Source organism: Lissotriton helveticus, chromosome 7 (genome assembly GCF_964261635.1).
Source record: "Lissotriton helveticus chromosome 7, aLisHel1.1, whole genome shotgun sequence".
Taxonomy (NCBI): domain Eukaryota; kingdom Metazoa; phylum Chordata; class Amphibia; order Caudata; family Salamandridae; genus Lissotriton; species Lissotriton helveticus.
This window is the reverse complement of record NC_136068.1, coordinates 1,398,639,989-1,398,655,357: the sequence shown is the minus strand read 5'-3', so window position 1 is coordinate 1,398,655,357 and position 15,369 is coordinate 1,398,639,989.

The window sequence follows — 15,369 nt, the reverse complement described above, 5'->3', positions numbered from 1 at the left end:
CATACAGTTACACGGTTCATGCAACAAACACCGACCAAATATGGCTTGCGTGTTGCAAGGCACACCAGTTCCTGCTATCATCCCCACGTTCAAGTTCTTGGAAAATGGTAGTTATTTGATGCTCAATAATGAAGATTGTTCTGGGTTAATTAAAAGTATTCATTTTATCGTAACAGTAAATGAACGGGTTATTTGCTGCAGAAATGTTCTATTTCCTCCCACACATGAACATAGGGAGTTTTCAATCTGGCCACAAATACCAACCTTGGCAGCACATTTCAACGGCATGGCAAGAATAAGAGCTATTTTGTCTCAGAGAGAGGTGGCCTTGAGTTCGGCCCGTGAAACTTTCGTCCTTCACACAGCGAACACCCGTACAGAGCTGCAGACCCTTTTAAATACAGATTCGCCTTTCCATTTCAGCAAGATGGTTCGGACTATCTCTAACGCATCCTCCACAAAGAGCCTGGCGCACTTTTTTAAAGTTGTTACCAGTGGTCTCGTGACTTCATTTGAGAAAATCTTTGGAGTCATCCCTGCTTTCTTACATTCTATTTTTTCCACTCTGCTTCGTGGATTCCCATTTTTACTTGCATTACCAGCGGACGCTCTTGTGCTTTTTTACATTTTTAAATATGGATGTCCCTCCTGTGCAAGCTCCCGCCCTGCAGCTGCTGACACTGTTCCGCAATCGCATGCTAGAATATTATGGCACAATGCCGTTGGCGATATTAAGCACGGCATATGGATTATCTTTTCTATGCTGATGTGATTCCTTCAAATCTAAGACACTAAAGTATCGGCACGCCCTAAACCAACACAAAGAGACCTTCTTAGCAAATAATATATTATGTGTATTAGGGAGGGTGAGATATAAGCAGCCGCGGGCCGTGGAGGGAGTTACGGTGGGGCAGGGAGGCGGGGAGGGGGAGGGGCAGGGTGAAGCCCTCTCCACCCTGCCCCTCCCCCTCCCCGCCTCCCTGCCCACCGTAACTCCCTCCACGGCCCGCGGCTGCTTATAAGTGTTGCTAACTCTTATTCATTTACAGCATGTTAACATACTGTCACCATTCGCTTTTTATGTACTATTAACTATGCTGGTAATTTTGCTACTGATAATATGTGTACTTGTATAATCTAAGATACTACGCCTGAGAAGACGGCATTAGTAAATAAACATTTCAAATACACATGTGTTCTTCTTAACTCCATGTTCTCGTTTCTAAGAAATATATAACGACCGACTGTTCATGAGTTCCACGTATCCTGAGGTACTATAAGTTCATATTCTGGATTGTCTAAACATTGAGAGTTTGTTATATCCAATGTGTCACTGTACCTAGCTTGCTAAGGGGTTTTGATTACTAAGGTGAGTTTTGGGACACCCTAATTCGCCGAGGTTCCAATCCTCTGTCCACAGTTCTGTGTCAGAACAGAAACCCTGCGACAGGGGCACCCCTCAACCTTACTGGAGCTTCATCACACTTGCGATACAACTCCAGCAATGCGCCAACTTTACGGCACAAATACGTCACGCATCTGTGCTGTTTTTGCCCCATGATGCGCCGCAATGTAAATGCAGCACACCATAGGTGACGGAACAGCGGCACAGAATGACTAACACATCCCTAATGATGCGCCAGTCATCATAAATCTATCCCTATGCTTCTTATCTTGTTAGAGATAAACCGCCATATGTATCATCAAAGTTTTTTGCATTTCCTAAATAGCGAACTTTAAGAAATAAATAGCGATTCTTTACCATTCCTAGTTTGCGATGACCTATTTGCTAATTACAAATTACCCATTCATTTCCATGCAGCAGGAGGCCCATAGGAATGAAGGTACAATTTGCGATTAGCAATTACCTCATCGCAAATTACGAATTTTTCCGACGGTGCAGGGGTGTCTCAAGAACACCCTGCTGCACCCCTGAAAAAGAAATTTGGGGTCATATGGCGCACATAAATTTTGAAAACATTCCTTTACCTCAAAAACGATTTTCAACTCATAATTTGAAAACACTGCACATGGGGAAATGACTTAAAATGTCCTTAAAACACATAAAAGCATTTTTTGATTGCCTTTGCAGCATTTTCCGTCACCTTTAACATGCCTATGTAACGGAAACATTCAAAATCTAAATTTGCCATGCACAGGTGGGAGCATATTTACAAGCAATTTGCTCCACAGACAAACTTCTTACATTGAAATGGGAAAAATAACATCACAGACTCTCAATTACCTTATAAAGAAGCAGACACCATTATGTCCTTCTCATCAATATTAAAACCATTGCTTTTTCTCAAAAACGATTTACAAGTCATAATTTGAAAACACTCCACAGCTCCTATGCACATAAAAGGCCTGTCAGTACTAATACTTCACATTTTCTCCAATTACAATTTCTCAAAGAAACAAAATCTATTTGTGAAACACTTGAGACAAAGCAACATTTGAAAAACACAACTTTCTTCATAATGTTCTCCTTAAAGCACACTATTTTCTATCTAAATTAAAGAAATCTTTTCTCACCTTAGCAAATACTTTGAGTTTCAAAACAGTCTCAGAAACACACCAATTTGTCTTCAGCAGAGAAAAAGGTATTCACTCCAGAGTCTGCAGCTATCAAAAGCACAGAAATGCTGTAATTCCTCACACATATCTCTCATGTCACCCAATCAAAACTCTTCCCTCACTTTTTTTCAAAGCAAAACCCTTCCCCCCTCTCTCCCCTCTCTGCTTTTTCTGCATAGCAACCACCTCTTGCAAGACCTCTCACACAACAATGTTGCAATTGAACTCTGAACTCTCAGTGCACCTGCATATCCAGAGCATTCTTTCATTTAATGATTTTTTCTTCGCCACTCAAAATACATCTTTCAACGAACTCATCCATTCACACTAACTTTCTGTTTTCAGCAATCAAAATCCACCAATCACTCTTACTGCTTCATTAACACAGAAACTCCTCAGTTTTTTTCATTTTACACTCTCATTTTTTCAACTGCCATTTCATTGCCACACTTCATCTGACTGCAGCAGAACCTTCTCTCGCCATGTTTTCTGTCTGGATTGTTGGACATAGTTACATATATTGGGCTCAAAGGTACGCTGAAAACTGGAATTTACCTAACCTCAATTTACAAGATGTGGAAATTAAGTGGTTTGGCCACAGAGGATTAAAATGTCACCAATTGATACCATTGGTGAAAACCTTTATGCATTTGCCCAAACCTGACCTGTTAATTGTGCACTGTGGAGGTAATGATTTGGGCACTTTGACTGGGGTAGGTCTGGAAATGCTTTTAAAGGACACCTTTGAGCAATTGATGGCACTTTTTCCTCAGACTGCCTTGGTATATTCAAATATATGCCAAAGACAGAAATGGAGGTGGTCAAACCAATTTTGTCCACAAATTGAGAAGTCGAGGAAGCATGTAAACAAATCTGTTTCAGCTTACATGAGAGACCATGGAATGGGCTCCCTGTACAACAATAACTTGCGTTACTACATGCAAGATATCTACAGAGGAGATGGAGTTCACTTCTCAGATGAGGGCAACAGAGTTTTCACTCTGAATTTAAGAATGTGCATTGGTACCTACTTATAAGTACCTAAATGTACCATAAACCCAAAAGCTCTTCTCAGAGCTACCCTACATCTGATCACTCACAATTATTATTGTACTCTAACTTTTTTCACTAATTTTCAAGAAAGTACGCTCCCCAGAACGCTTCCCGGTTCGCGAACCGAGCGCACTCCACGCAAAAAAACTAAAAAAACGGTATATATTTTTTTGCCCTGCGAGAACCTTTCAAAGCCTCCACATCAAACCTAGGGGGTCAGGGACGATCTACTATGCCCCCTTATGGTCATTTGCCCCTTCGCTTTGGCCTCCTCTTGTCTCTCGATCCTACCGAGAGACAAGATGGCGGCCGCTACGGACTGTTTGGAATGTTTACAGACGCCGAAAAACCAATCAGCTTCGCAAACCTCCGTAACGCGAAAAGTACGCGAAGCGGAGCGCTGTTACAGATATATATCTTTTTTTTAACGTTAATTTCTCAAAATCCACTGGAGCACATATATTGAGACCTAGCAAAGGCACATCGGGCTACCAGTCCCTACAATTTTGCCAAGTTTCGTGCAAATCCATTCAGCCGTTCGATTATTATTATTATTATTTTTTTTGCCCCGCGGGGCCCTTTTAAAACCTCCACATCAAACCTAGGGGGTCAGCGAGGATCTACTATTCCCCCTTATGGTCATTTGCCCCTTCGCTTTCGCCTCCTCTTGTCTCTCAATCCTACCGAGAGACAAGATGGCGGCCGCTACGGACTGTTTGGAATGTTGACAGACGCCGGAGAACCAATCAGCTTCGCTTCACAAAGCTCCGTTGCGCGAAAAGTACGCGTCCTGGGCCGCTGCCCGGTCCGCTGTTACAGATATATATCTTTTTTTAAACGTTAATTTCTCAAAATCCACTGGAGCACATATATTGAGACCTACAAAAGGCACATCGGGCTACCAGTCCCTACAATTTTGCCAAGTTTCGTGCAAATCCATTCAGCCGTTCGGGCTAAAAGTGAGGCCAACCGCCCTATGGAAATTAACATGGGAAAAACGCGTTTTGGGACCCCCCTTTTTTCTCGGCCCCCCCTTGACGAACCCCCCCCAAATTTTCAAAGGCTGCTCAGAAACAAAATGTGCCATTTTCCTGAAAATTTCAGCCAATTCCGTCCACAAACGGCAAAGTTATTAGACATAGAATTTTCAAAAAACCCATAGAGAAAAAATCCTAACTATATATACCTACTGGCGACCGCCAGTAGGTAATATATATATATATATATATATATATAGCGGCGAAATTTGTGACAAAAAAATAAATATATATATATATATAAAATATATATATTTTCACTGAAGAAAACAAAAGTTAAAGTAAAATTATTGTTAGGAATTATAATAATGTCTTAATGTACTTTTATTAAAAAATCAGAACTTCACTGTAAAAACAAAGACTAAAAGAGACGTTATAGTTAGGTGAAAATGTCAGTTGAAACATACCATTTTAAACAAACAAAACCACTGCAATTCAGCAGTTATAGTTATCTGAAGTAAATATTACATGTGCCCTAAAGTAACTATAACTTTCACCCCGCCATGCACAGTGTTGTAATCAATAATGTAATTTTCAGATGTTGCAGTGATGTTATCAATGATAGAACACTGTCCTCGGGGGATAGAGTACCCAGGGCCTTTCCAAGGCTCAGGGTGATAAACTGCACACTATCGCTCCCCAAAAACACTGAAATTGAAGACATCCCAGGGAGATGGGAACTCAGGGGCTTTTCCAAGGCTCCAGAGCTGGACTGTATGCCTCTCCCTATAACAATTCAGGGGATGGGGTCAATTAGGCCTTCTCAAAACTTGGGGAATGAAGCTGTGTGCGCCAGACCCTAAAACATTATTTAACCGCATGCATGCGGTGCATTTTCCCGCTGTACGCGGCAATTTCAAATTTACTGCGTTACATGACGAGCTCAGCTCGTCATGAGCGTACGGCAGGTTACGCTCATGACGAGCTGAGCTCGTCATCAGCCCCGAAGGGGTTAAAAAACAAAACCCAGTCCTGGGCCACCCATGATGTTTATTAATGTAAATGGGCAGGACCCCACCTATTTTTGTTATTGGACCATGGATCCCCCACTGATCCACAGTGTCATAAAGAGGTGCAGTTTCTGATCCCAGTGTGGGGAGGAGTCTCTCTGGTGCTACCCCACCCACCAAGCCTAGGCTGGCATGGTGTCCTTACTGCTTAAATGTATTTTTTTAACTTATTTACAGGACAGGGGATTGAGTCACCAATTGTCAAAATGGCTGCTATCAAATATTTGTTGATGTGGTGGCCTCTCTATATCTGTCGTCTCAAAGGATGCTTTGCAATGTAATATACACATACATTTTTAACCTTAATTTTACAAACCTACTGAACTGATTTACAATAAATCACAACTGCACCCTTTCTAGACCATTATCTAGTTTTCTGTTAAATTTTGGGTATTTCTGTTCTGTTGTTTTGGTAGTAGCTGTGTCTAATTGTACTATAAGTCAGTGCAAGAGTAAACATGTTCTGGGTCCCACTCTTTTTCTCAGCCCAGGCTTGATGGCTCACCCGAAACATTCCAGGAAAGGGGTTGGAGTGGATGACTTTTTTGGAAAGGGTTGTGAAGATTTGTCAAATACTGACAAAGTTAGTAAAGCAAAACTTGCTTTTCCTATGAAAAGTGGTCCTAACTATATAGTCATGCCACCATTCCCAGTGTTGTCATCAATAATGTCATTTCAGATCCTGAAGTGATATCATCACTAATGTGATAGAACATGTCATGAGTGATGTAATGTGTGAGGTAACTAGCAGTGCATGGTGACAGAGTAATCTATAGTTACTTTGGGACACAAGTTATAGTTACCGGAGATAACCATAGCTGGTGAATTTCCATGCATTTTTGTTAAACATTGTATGTTTTAACTGCCATTTTCACCTGACTATAACATCCCTTTAATCTATGTTTTTTTCAGAGAATTCCCATGAATTTTTAAATGTAAATTGACATATTATTACAGGACCTAACGATACGTCACTTTAACTTTTGTTTTTTTTGTGAATTCTTATGTTGTTTTAATGTTAGGTAAGATGTTAATCACCATGCAAGTTCCCTATCCACTTCTGCGTTTGGCCATCAGCAGTATACAGCATGCAGCTTGGTACAAGGTCTGGCCTGCTGCTATGGCCTACACCCAACCCTTTGCTGGCACCCTTTGGCCGTGCACAGTATGTGGGTGGTCATAGGACCCACCACGCCTAGGGGGGCAGGGTATTTCCTACCCTGCCACCTTTTATCTTTTTTAAACATTTTGTCTTGGACAAAGGACTGAGTCCCGAGTCCTAATCTGGCTGCTACCACATTGCTGCTAATGTGGTAGCAGCCTATCAGATCTCATCTTGAGATCTGCTGGCTCTACAGATCCGCTGTGCCATGAAATATACAAGGTTTTTAGGTTAATAGGCTTTCTCCAAAAATGTGTCCTGGGCTGCTTTCTCTTCTTAGTCTACTCTATCTCCCTTGGAGCTATTATCTCTTTCTTTGGCTTTTCCCAGGACCTCTATGCCGAAGGGACACACATGTTCTCCTTCCAAACTCCTATGCCTCATCTCCATTCATGCATCCCAGACAACTGTTTTATTATGATCCGTCACTGATTGTCTCTGCAATCCCTGATATTAAGCTTGACTAAAATGGTAACTAAAATGAGTGTTGTATTTCCCAGTCTCAAATGCTTTCTGCCTCTTACTAATGACATTTTCTTTCACCAAATTCACTATAATTTGCACCATCTGCCAAAAGCCTGTGTGTTTTCCTCATTTCTCGTCAAAGATGGAGGCATTCATCTCAAATTCAGTCGCATCATCCTGCCTTAAACTTAACATCCATTCTTTCCCTTTAATACTACCAAATATCTGATCCATATTCTGTTGTTCAGATTAATTGAATTTGCATTACTTTACTAGTGGACCAAATAAATCATTCTTGGCAATTTTTCTCAGCAAATCTTCCTACCTTAACATACTGACTGAAATGTGACTGGCTCAATGCCAATAATTCAGCCATATACATAATGTTCATACTAGTAATTATGCCAATAAAAACCTATTCCTGAAATACTTCTTGGAAGTACTCTCTCTACACTTCAATTCACAACCTTAGATCAGCAAACCAAATCCTCCTGCCATCACCCAAACCACCATGTCCCATCTCAAAGTTTATGGCATTCTACCTTTTAGGTTTCCTGCAATGAAACTCACTTTCACCTCATTTCTGTGCTTTTCACTCCTTACTGGAATTTAAAACTATCTTGAAAAGCCATCTGCTGAGCAATGAGCAACTTGTAAATGTGTCATTGGATCTTTCACTTGTGTATAACCATATCTTGTATGTTTGATTCTTTTACTAATCTCCAAGTACCTATGTTGGTTGCTTTGTAAATCTACTCCTCCCAATTCTTTCAATAGCGACCAAATACAGACTGCAATCCTTTATTTCACTACCATTCAACCACTAGTATGGGCATTATTTCTAAGTATAAATTGTCTGTTAAAAATAATAATGTATGACTAAATAACAAATCTAATAAAGAAAGGGTTATTTAATGGACTTTCCAATTAAATACATTATTACAGGAAGAGCTGCCTAAAGGGTAAGTAAGCCTGGAGCTTTCAATTGGTGTCTCAGACTACTAAATATAAGATCCAGCACAACCAGCACTTCTACTTCATTTTTATTTTTATAAAATACATGGGATTCTGCAATTGCTATAAAAGCCCATCTCTAATTTCTGTACAATATTCCACTTGTGATGCACCTATAAAGAAACAACATAGCCACTGTAATAGCCTACTATGTTCTATGGCCTCCTGTTAGAGCCAGCAGCTGAGAGGAAAGGCAGGCCTGGTCAGGGAGCACAATATAAGCAGCTGTTTAAACAATAATGTAACATGCATTTCCTTTTTTCTGCTCTATTCTTGTAGCTGTACAGTGCCAAGCAGAAACGAGATATTTATGGCAACATGTTTATTTGTGTGACTCCTTCGGTAATTATAGAAAAGTTGGTGTCTTTTTTAAGTTCCTACACATTCCAAACTACTGCACGTTTAAAAAAAAACTGACTTGTATTAAACTGAGTCTCATATACTTTTGTTACAAATTTCTAACCGCTTTTTACATGTGTTTAATTTTGGACTAGCGATTCTATGTGTATTCTATATGTTTGCAAACATCCTTTCTCTTTCTTATGAAAAGGCTACGCACTAAGGGCCACATGCATCAAAGTCAGGTTTTGCGATTCCTAAATAGCGATGTTTAAGAAATCGCTATTTAGGACTTGCAAATCCCTATGCATGTAAGTTTCACACAAAAAAATTGCAATTCCTACATATTCCTTAATAGCGACTTGCAGATTGTGACTCGCTATTAAGGAATGCCTTCCCATTCCTTCCTATTGGCCTAGAAGCCCATAGGAATGAATGGGAAGGCATGCACAATTGCGCACGCAATTTCAAGGGTGCAAGAATGGCAAAAGGACACCCTGTTGCACCCCTGAAATTGTCATATGACCACATGTTGCACACACATGCCCTAAGGGCATGTGTGTGTGTAACATGAAACTTTAAAAAAGCACTTTAGTGCATTTTTCAAAGTTTTAGCAAATTACCATCAGGTTTAAATTGATGGTAATTTGCGATCCCTAATAGCGAAATTGCTTTTTGAACTTGCATCCTGCATTGCATTTAGGGAATCGCAATTTGCGATTCCCTCAATGCAATCGCAATTTAAGGAATCGCAAATTTTGCGATTACTTAAATTGCAATTTTTGCTTTTGGGATGATGCATCCCAAAAGCAAAAAATGCTGGTCGCAAATTGCCCCTTTGCGACCGGTATTTGGAATGATACATGTGCCCCTTAGGATCTAAGGTCCGGATTAGAATGGCAGGCGGACTTTTGATCGCCCACTACCCTAGCGGTGCTGGGACCAGCCGCCTGTGTTACAGCGTTCCCGCACCTGCAATTAGGACACCACCGCCACCGTGGCATCCTCTATTCCCAGCACTGCCCGCCACAATGCTGAGAATGCACTGTGTGCATTGGCATGCACAAGGTGGAAGGCACTGCGCGGTGCCTGCCACCTTGTCCATGACAATGCAGGGGGTACCATAGGTATCTCCCATGCGCACCCCCCATTAACCAGCAAAATCTGCATGCCTTTCCGTGGCAGCATCGTCGCTACGGAAAGGCTGCTTCCCGCACCCATGCTAATATGGATGGCACTGTCTAGCAGACACAGCCACCATGTCTAAATGGGCGGACTGTCTTTCCGCCCACCGGGGTCCCCCCGCCATACTAATATGGCGGGGAGTGGCGGGTGGAGGGAAAGGTAGGGCAGATCGCCACCGCCATGCGGACTGTGGCAATCTGCCCTACATCGTAGGTAGCCCCATATTGTTTGATGGGAAAGGTGATGGTGTGACCATGTATTAATAGGAATAAAGTACAATACAGAATAAGAATATTGTCTTCAGCCACATTCCTATATATGGTCATGGAAGTACCTCAGTGGCTTACGTATCTTTATAATGTATGGGAGGGGTACTTTATTACATAAATAATTCCACGAAAAAGGTGCGATTGCTCGAGGTGGATCAGTTTGTACTAGGTGACCCTGGGTGTAACATACCGAAAGTTTATTGGGTTTATTTGTGTGATCTGTGTCAGGGACTTCACAACTATTTTGGCAGTATATTTCAAGCAATTTTAGATTCACATGTGACAAGTGTTAACATTATCTCTGTACAATGCATTTTAAAGTAGTAAACAATCCAGAGTTTGTGACCATAAAAATGCTTTTCCTAATTGTAATTGTATTTTTATAGTGCTTAGGAGGCGTTGAAGTGTTTTTTTGGTGAGTAGCTCAATACGCAGGAACCCAAAGTCAATTAGTGGTGGATTAGTGTAAGGATATCTAAGTTGTTAATTCAAGTGTTATTAGGGAGATCATAGTAGTAAAATGAGTTTGGGATGAATCAAAGTAGGGATAGAGGAGGGAAGAGTCTAGAAAGGGTTATTAGAGAGGTCACAGTAGCACAATGAGGTTCGTGAAAAGTCAGAGAGTGGAGGTAGAGGATATATTGAAAGAGGTAGAGGGTGAGGCATAGAGCAGTGAATTGGAGAGAGTTGAAGGGTTTTTTGAAGTATTTATTTGTTCTACAGGTGGAGTGAATTAATTAACATTTAGATACATTTGCATGGACAATATCACCATGATGAGCTAGGTTCAGGAGCTAGTCTGAGCCTAGGGAATCATTTAAAGTTTGGCACAGCTCAGACCCCACCAAACTTGTAGTTCCCTCGCTCCACTTAGAGTCTGGGATGTGCTAGCTTCATACCTTTGACTAGGTGGCCCACCTGCTAAGCCGAGCCAGATTACAATGAGTCTTTCTGCCCTTTTGAGCGTGGGGTGATCACTCATTTTCACTGCTTGTGTCCGTCATGTGAGGGACAGGGAAAATAATAAATGGGCCCTATGTAAGAGGAAAATGCTTCCTGCTGTGCCATTTACAGATCAATCAGAGAAATCTCAGACACACTTTATGAGTTTGATTTGCCAAGCAGGAGCTTTAAATATATATGTACTGCAAATGTTACCTGCTTGGAAAATCTTCATCAGTGCAAAGGGTGCCCCCTAGGTGCGAGCCTAATTTATACCACAGAGACCAGGCGGGGATCTCTAAATAGAGCAGACTGTCCCATCCACTCACACCTTACTCTTCTCAGGTGTCCTGGATGGTGCAAGCAATTTTCATTTGACTAATTATTATCACATTGATGAGCTGGCAGGACATCTGCCAAGAGTGTACACCAACTTTTTAGATTACCTAAATGAAGATCATCAAATGAATCGAAAATAGGAAATTAACCCTTACACCAATACCAAGGAGGCGCACCCAACAAATCTGCTTGCCAGTTACAATTACAATAACATACTCAAGTTACACTTTCAATTGCATACACGCCTGTCACTGTGGAATGCCCTTTGGATGATTGCTCATGGATATTTCCATTGATCCTTCCTGGACACATTTCTTGGTGCTCCCTTCTGCTGGAGATGTCCATCCATTTGATGTACAATGTTCCCTTCCAGCTGGCTTACTTTGTCTGCAATGGAACCAGCTTCTCAATAACTCTGTATGGAAATTCAGCACCTGAAACCTTAGAAATTGGTTACTTACAGCTTTCAGAAGAATACATGCCTTTCCTTGTTGCCTTTCAAGCATGTTGCCCTACTACCAGTACTACTGCTTGTTTAGCAGCTAAATGTAGGCATTTTCTATACTACTACAAATCTCTACATCGAGACCTGCTTAAGTCAGTGTTCCAAGATATTGTTCCCTATCTTCTAACTACAAAAGTCTGACTTGATTCATGCATACCTAATGGGAGATTTTGTAGTAGTGGCCACTTATCTACTAAGCAGGCTCTACCATTACATTTTTAGAATTCCTATCATAAAGTCTTTTATAGAGGGATTAACTAGGAATTTTACACATTCAATAGGGTTATTTACGTGTTAGATGTATATTGCGCATGGCTGCCCCAGCGACGGGGAGTCCCACCCAGGACTATCTATTCTCCCTCTCTTTCGAAGTACTATATTCCTGCACTCTACAACACTTCACACAGAATGCTCAGTTCCTAGTGGCTATAACTTCTGTTTGTGCAGTTATTGAGCTTTACGCATTGTTTATAGAAAAGTCATCCCTGCAGGTAAACAAAGATAAGGTGGTTTTGTGTACTCTTCTACGTGTTCTACACAAAGTTGCATCTCCCTTCCATATGGGGGAAAGGAGTTGGCCTAAGGGCTAGGGCGGTTAACCTCGAATCTGGGGAACAGGGTTCGAGTCTCGGCAATGACGCTGAACATCCTGTGATTCTGGGCAAATCACTTAACCTCCCCATGCCTAACAGAAATGTATGTGTCCTCATGTAACGCAACTGATGTTATGTAAAGTGCTCTGATACACGGAACCAGGTCAAGGTTGCGCTATATAAAACTCTGTAAAAAAAATATAGCTACATAGAAAGGTATACGGGTGAAAAAGACGTGTGAGATGCCAAAACGTGTTAGGTGGTTTCATGTTTGGTGATCGCACTGGATTAAACCTTTAAAATGAGTTTGTGCCTTATCTTTTTGGCACTGGAGTGCACGTCTCCATTGGAGATGAGTGTGAATACTTTTATATAAAATCAAATTTCACATGTTTCATACACAGGCATATGCTTTACATTTGTGTTTTGGTGGTCATGTAGGAAAGATCCAACTCTTAAGTAGTCTTCTAAAGATAAGTCAGTGGATCTTACGTTTGGGGGTAGTAAATTCCATAGTTTGGCTGCTTGAACAGAGAAAGATGTACCACCCATGTTTTTTTTCCTTGTATACTGAGGTTTTGAGGCAGAGGTTCCTTTGTATTTTGTATTTGGTGATTTTATTCTTCATGGAAAGTAGTCCTGTTCCATGCATTGTTTTGTGGGTGATACAAAGCAGTATGAAGGTGAATATTCTGGCTTCCGGTAACTAATGTAGTGCCCTCGAGGCATTTGGGCTTGTGGCTAATTTACTCCCCAGAGGAAGACAACTGGAGTAAGTCTGGGAATGCATACATGAACGGTTTAGCACAATCGAGCCTTGGAGCACAGAGTTGTGATAACAAATGGAAAACAAGTTTGTGGTGGCTCTGGAGTTTTTGAGGGCATTAAATGGAAGGTTGTCCGACGATAATCCAACTAATTTCACCTATCATGGTTCAAACTCCAGGTCCATCATTAACTATACAATCATTGTGTTACCACTGATCCCTTTGCTCCACCAATACATAATTCAATTTACCACGGATAGTGATCAGTCCTACCAGACATTGTCATTTGAACTAAGCCCCTTAGTTCACCCCCTGGCTTCAGCAGCCATAGGCACAATAAAGTTGACAAATTTAAAGCGTCTTAGATGGAACAACAATACTACTGCTGATCATGACTTCTTGGCCAGGGACCTTTTAGTGGCAAGTACTGGTATTATAGGTATCCAACTAACGGTATGGATGGACTTCAATGCTAAGCTATTAACTTATGCTGCCCCAGTTAAAAGAGGATCGCAGCCTAGGCAAACAGGGCAAAGAGGTGTTTCATCTAAAAGCAATACCCTAAAGGAAAGATCAAAGAAAAAGCATCAAAGCCACGAGGAAGGCTGCGCTGCAACCATTCCGCTCGGAAAAGTTAAAAGCTCTAAGGAAAAAATCGAAAAAACAACTTTGTGAAAAAAATTGGTCAAGTAAAGAGGCCTACTGGATAAGGCTGATATATAACGCTAGGCAGACTAATATCAGGAAGTTCTGGGCCTTGACTTTACCTGGGAACAACACGAACATGCTAATTGCAATACTGACAATGTAGTGTATCTTATTACATGCCCTTGCCAACTCATGTATGTCGGTATGACTACTAGGAAGGCTAAGGTACGAATAAGTGAGCATCGTAGCACGATTAGACGCTCCATCACAGCTACCAAACTGACAGCCCACTATCTCGAGAAGGGGCATACTGACCAAGACTTGAAATGGACCGTCATAGAAAAGGTCAAAGGATGTGCAAATATAGCTAGGAGGCTACTTGAAAGACAACAACGATGGGTTAATAGGCTGAAGACACATGTCAATGGGTTGAATGATTCCATCCCTTGGAACCAACTAAACTATAGATGACCGATTGAACATATAACACCATGTACCTCAACTAGAGTGCACTAGAAGGAGGAATATAACTGTGGTGTATCCTATGGCTACAGAGAGATGCATGAAACCAACATTTTCCAGAATCTTATGACCCAAATAATTTAACCCCTTGCCGTGGCGCAAATTTCGCCGTGGCGGCGGGAGGAAAAGGAGGACAGCGCAGCACCGCTGTGCTTGTGGCGGAACCACGCCGTCATGAGTCACGGGCAGCATGTGCTCATGACAGAGTGGGTCCGTCACGGCCCTGCCCGCTCATTAATTCACCCGCACATGCAGGGAATTAATGTCGCGTGGGCGGAGCGGCAGCCGCATGATGGAACCACGCCGTCATGAGCACACACCGCCCGTGGCTCATGACGGCGTAGTTCCGCCATGAGCAGGCAAGGGGTTAATCAATCAATACACACGTTTCAGGTACATTCCAGTAGGAATCAATGTAGCTATACCCCAATGACATGGCTAAAACATCAACTAGATCTCACAACCTGAGGAACTGTTAACAGAGATATATCCCAGTAGGTCTAATATCTAATTTGTATATCCCTAAATACGCATGGCCTCACATAATATGCTGTTCAAAGATAACGTGGGTTACACCTTTGTTGTGAAATTGACCCGAAAAGATAGACATATTCACCTGGTGCATTTTCCACGCTACCTATGTGTTTTTTTTTTAAATAGGCAAAATCTTAAGTGTGTGCTTTTTGGTAATACTACCAATAACCGTGGGACGTTCTATGTTGTCAGTCTCACTAGGATCTCACAGTACATCGATGTGGGTGGCTCCAGATAGTATGCTGGGCATGGATAAGTTGAGGTATACCGTCGGAGTGAAATTGACCTGGTGACATTGGCATGTTTACCTGGTGAATTCTTCTCGCTGCTTAAGTTTTTTTGAAAAAAGACAAATATCTTTATTGTTTCTTGGTCACGTACACAATATCTGTGTGTCGTCCTATATGG